Genomic DNA, 5,743 nt, shown 5'->3' on the forward strand with positions numbered 1-5,743 from the left:
TTGAAATTCATTTTACAGAGACAGATATAGAACTGTTATTTATTAACGGACTTTGCCAGAAAAAAAATTGCATTTATTACTTCGTGTGTTTTCTGTGTATTCTGGCATGCAAAACCTTATGTGTCTGCCAAAATGCTATCTGGTGTTTTGTTTGCCAAAAACAGCAAATATAAATCTTCCGAAATAGTCATGGGCTATTCAGTATTTGCCATCGTAATCTTTTAGGCCACATTTCAAATAAGAAAAGGCGAGTATGTAATATTCTTTGATTGGTGATGAAAACCTAATGTGAACTAGCATTCACCTATTGTAAGAGATATGTACAGTTACTAAAACTTGTTGTTCGGTGCCCCTGACTAATTTATACTCAATTTACGGTATACCTTGAGATCTTCTCCTTGTCCACCTTTTTCTTTCGGTACAAGCACTGAGGATTCATGGTCATCAGTGGGACTGATATTGGGTGGTTTAACTTCTCCAGCTTTGCAGTTTGCTTTGAGGACTGTTATGGCAAGATACAAGACAAAAATTACTGTTAAAACAGAAGTTTCCTATCTGATATCTTTTTGTTTTGGGGTAAACTGCAGGCACAGTTTCTCAGTTACAGTCAGTCATACCGTATATTTACACAATTTGGAGATAACGACCTTCTAATCAGCAAAGCACTGTCATTGTCTTGATAAAAACACATTTGGCACCTGCTAATTGCCATAATCAATTGCCACTAGTTTTAGTTCAAAGTTACTGCATGGCACTTGATTTGTGTGGGCTATACAAAGTCATGTACATTTCCCGGACTATTTTATGCTCCAAAGAAAGTCCCCCCTTCTCCCAGAAAAAGAGCTGCAATAAACTTACTACATTGATGAAATCAATACACCAAATCAATAAGTATTTGCATGTTCACCTTGTATCCTTCCACTTAGAACGCTGCTAGAAGCTGCTATTCTGATAAATCGGGGATAAGGCATCCAGTGTAACAGTGCCTTATAATCTTGCATAACATGATCACTGCCACCCATTAACAATAATTGAAGGGCTGAGAGCATAACCAACCTATGTTGTTTTCAACTATGTGTGAGGTCTAATAGAACACAAGGCGAAGTTTTTTTTTTTCACCATTCGACCATTTTTTAGTTTCCACAAAATACAAAACTTATTAGTACCACACGTATATTCACCTGGTTAAAAGTTTGGACAGTTAGAGCCTCTAAAGTGTTGAAATCTGAGACATCATCCACCCAAATGGGAGCGTTCTTGATGATGCCAACTTAAGCATTCCAGCCTGGGTACACTCTGTAAAAGAAAACAACAAGAAAAACATGAGTGATCGATTTGGCACTTAACTCCTTAATCCCAGAGGTAGAACCATTTCCAGTAATTCGATAATTTGATAACCAGATGAATATAATGAACACATTACCTCCAATACTCTTGGTTTCTCCAATGAGGGACATGGCAATTTGTACTGCCCAAAGACTTCCCAGACACAGGCAGTCCATAAGCCATTATCAAGGGCACACCCTCATATAACTGGGAAAGCTCTTCATAATGGAGTGCCATACCCATCCCTCCAAGTATCAACAAGGCAGGCACAAAATTCTCTCCCATATGTAGTCGCTGAATCTCAATCAGTTCCTTCAGTGCCACACCATGGTCAAGATCTTCATCTGAAAATATATAAATAAAATAAAATACATCTTTATTGCCAGACAATGTTGTCCCACCACTTCTGTTTCTGTTTCAACATCCACAATTTCAGTTACCTTTGTTCAGTGATCTAAAGAGAGCAACTCTTGCATGCAGGGGATATATTTTCTAAATTTGATAGTTACATTTGGGTGTTGATCATGTTTATTTTGCACTGTCTTGTTACTTGTTACAACAGGAAAGAAATCATGAAAAGTCAAGCAACCCTTTCACTCCAAGGGGTCTCTATTTGACGAGTAAAATCATCTGGCCGTTAGACAGAGTAAACTCATCTGGCGTTAGACAGAGTAAACTCTATAAAGTCACTCTTGGGGCTGAAGGGGTTAAGGGAGATAGTTTTTGTAACCCTTTCACTCCCCGGGGGTCTCAGTAAGGACCTCGAATCCAGTACAAGGTCTTTATTTTCAGAATACGACTTGAATAACAGAAATTTGGTCATCATAATGTTTGCTTGAGGCTCACAGTGGTGCCTTGGGTATGTAGGGAAATACAAGGAACTGGGTCAAATTAAGAGTTCAATTAGGCTTTCCTTGCTAGTTAAAGTATCCAAATACAAATAAAGTGGATTTGTATTTTGGCGCTATGATTTGGCGAGCACAATGATTTTAGTTTGTGCAGTAATGTAGACTTAAGACGTCGAAGGTGAGATAAGAAATCAGTGATGCTAAATGCCCGAAGGCGCACCAGTGATTCTATGAACAAATGCAGGGCTGTTGCAGGCGTGTACCAGACGACGGAACTACAACTCGGCCAAGATATTTTCCATGATCATAAATAATACACACAACGGAACTCACCATAGTTGGTGCACCAGAACATATTACTGGAAGTATATATTATATTCATTGATAAGTGTCCTTTTGGTTTGACTTCTTAACTGTTACTGGTATAGAACCATACTTGCTTTAATATAGCTATCAGCGGTAGTGGGAGCCAAAAATCCTTTTCACTACCCAGCAAACAGGCATAGGGAGACGTCATTTTGCATTCAACCTCCCAGTGACTCCCCCCTGCCAAATGCACGTGAAGGGTTGGATCCTATGATCCCCAATTTGGTGGGTGACACTGTTTGGTTTGAAGACCAACGCACTGATAGGTTGTGATAGAGTGAACAAGTAAATAAGTATGGTCACATTCAGTTGGACTTGCAAAAACTAATTTATTAACACAAAGACATATATGGGTGGTCACAATACAAACCCGCCCCCCACCTACATGTACATGAAAATCCATGTCGAGCCATCAGCCAGCAATTGACCAATTACGGTGAAATATGTATAATTAAAAATTATAGATCAAGTCAATGATTTTAAGATTTTCTGTGTCAGGTTTAATATGGACACCTCGGCGGGCCCGGGCAAGTACAAAAATAGGCAGTCAATGGATTCTCTGGCATATGAACTACTGTAACAGGACATGGTGGATTTGCAGAGGTAATTCATTGCCTAAGTCAGAGCGCACTGTTGGTCATAATGGGCGTGAACTCATATCGTATTCTATTGTTACAACTCGCTCACTCACTCACATCACTGGACTCACACGTCGGATAGAATTTGTGTCTTCGTCCCTCCAGTAGGAGGCAGTAGCCACAAAAAAAAACAAGAATCAGGGCAAGTCTGTTTTGACATGCTTGGACCAATGCCGCAAGGTTTGAACTATAATGCTAATAGTGATAACCCTGGTTAAATTTATGCAGAGAGAACTATTTTAACAGTAATTTATTTAGATCTTAATCAGACTATCATGCCCTTACTGAGTGAGCCACAGTGTCACTAACCTCCACTGGATATACCACGTCGTGGGTTGGTTTCTTTTAAGTAATATCGTCACACGCCAGACAACTTCAGTATGAAGAAGATATTGGTCCGCTGCGAGGGCACTGTCCACAAACTTCTTGGGAATCAAATTTGGACAGGACTCCATTCTGGGTTGACATATCACGCCAGGTTAAGTCTATTGTGTTCTAGTGCAGAAGAAAAATAATAGATTCAGTAACACTAGTAAGATGGCATGCAATGAGACATAAACCCCCACAAATCCATATACATGTACATGTACGTGCTGCGCAGGTAAAAATTACATTCAAGTAACGTTTTAATCTCGGTTGATTCTCAAATCCCTTGTCTCATAAGTCCAATTATTAAAATTATGGTTAGGATACAAAAGGTAATTTATTTTCAACCTAGGTTAAAAATTATTTTCCTGAACTTTACTTTTTTGACTGCAACCCATGTGCAGTTGGGCAATTTTACACAGTGTCAAGTTCTTTCTATTTGATACTTTTCATCTGCGTCTATGAAACATTAATTTATCACACCTTCATGACATTTTTAATTGTCATGCCTGCAAGGAAGGTTAATGCAAAAACAAAGCTTGTCAAATAAATGTGATATTAGTCACGGTATTGACAGTGTAATGGGACACTAGGCAAATGCTAGACATGTAAACTACAAGGGAAAAATTGTGTGCTCCCCAAAATGGCTAAATGTGTTGACCTTGTGAAAAGTTGTTCCTAACTGTTTTTAAATAGATTGCCTAATTAAGTGTAAGCATGCATGGAAACCAATGTTCCCACTACGCACAGAAGCACTCATAAACATTGTTTCAAAAACAATCTTGTGTCTGGATGTTCGCATCCTGAAATTAAATGGGAAGGTTTGGGGTCGAATCTCCAGACTCTCTGGATGCTGATACAGTGTTAGACAAAGCTAAGGGGTTTCTAACAACTGATATTACGGTTCTGTCCTGGTGTACCGGACCACAAGGGAATAACCATTGTTTGTTCATATGTTCGATTCTTTGTGTTAGGAGTTATTGTTTAGCTGCTGTGTATTGTTGGTCTTTTGTTAAAACCTCTCGTGCACCGTACACCAGGACAGAACCGACGTTACAGTGAATTCTAATAGGGGTCAGATTACAGTTGCTTTCATGCTTCCAGGCATACATGTACATGTATTTATAACAGAGTTTGGCAATATTATTAACTTGCAATGTGAGTAGTCCCTTTATTCCTTTGCAACCATTACTGTATAATCCAAAAACTTTGAGGAAAAGTGGCCAATGAAGTAACCTATTACGTACTCCATTAGAGGAGGGGTACTAGGCACAGGGAGGTGTGAATTTAAGCCCAAAACTAAAAAAAAACCTAGTCCCGTTTTTATCACAAACAATTCAGACTTAATCATTTGTCGAAATAATTTTTCGAACTGCTAATTCCAACCGGCCCACCTACCCTGAACAAATATTTTGGTCGTAAACCTAAGTTCTGTGATAACCACATCGAAAATATTGAGAAAGTGATACATCAGGTGATAAAACCTGTTCTTCGATTTCTTAGCTTTAGATATTGAGAAATCCAAGTAAATACAAAATTCTAGAGAAATTAATCTAAATCAAAGACCTGACCGTGAAATAAAACAGCAATGTTGTACATACTACTATCGCAGAATACCTTCAATTGAAAACCTCGCCATGACATTAGACTGGCTAGCTAGAGTCAAGCTACTGAAACAATGGAAATGATCCTGTCGCTATCGAGACTCTATCACTACGACTCACTGAAAAAACTGGGCACTAGCTAAGAATGTTGACAAACCACGCACAGCGTTGCTTGACATTCAACATTACGGAGACGAGAAAACCATCTGAAAGCAATTTCTAAACTGGTATATATTTTTGCTGATTCAAAGGCGTAAGATTATTCTGGGAGTAGTTCCAAGATTTTCCGATGATGACACGACCATAACCGAAGATGTCCGAATCGACAGATGAAGTTGTCCGGTAGATGGTTACACTTCTCCAGTGTGTCAGAGATTTCAGGGGGAGTATGAGTCGTCATTCACATCTTTTCTTTTGACGTGCAACTTTTCGGGTTTCCTCGTAATTGGTTTGAGTTTGCATGTTTCGGTCAAGTTTGTCAGTTAGGCCTGGAATAGGTCCACTTAACATGACAAAATATCAACGTACCAGTGTGAGAAAATTGGTCCTAAGAAGCGTGAGCTTGAACTTTTCAAGCCACAAACGAGAGAACTGG

General features: G+C 39.0%; 2 protein-coding genes across 3 annotated transcripts in view; both read right to left on the bottom strand.

The window, feature by feature from the left end:
• The window catches only part of LOC138006428 (uncharacterized), a 9,529-nt gene extending 9,067 nt beyond the window's left edge, over positions 1-462 (bottom strand). For both annotated transcript variants that reach the window (XM_068852747.1, XM_068852746.1), the window contains exon 1: positions 384-462. The gene's annotated coding sequence lies outside the window, so the exon portion shown is untranslated. The remainder of the gene's footprint in view (positions 1-383) is intronic.
• Positions 1-5,743, bottom strand: part of LOC138006429 (uncharacterized) — a 50,418-nt gene that overhangs the window by 39,905 nt on the left and 4,770 nt on the right. The gene's annotated exons all lie outside the window — the stretch shown is intronic.

The sequence above is a fragment of the Montipora foliosa genome, chromosome 6 (assembly GCF_036669935.1).
Source record: "Montipora foliosa isolate CH-2021 chromosome 6, ASM3666993v2, whole genome shotgun sequence".
NCBI classification, from domain to species: Eukaryota; Metazoa; Cnidaria; class Anthozoa; order Scleractinia; family Acroporidae; genus Montipora; species Montipora foliosa.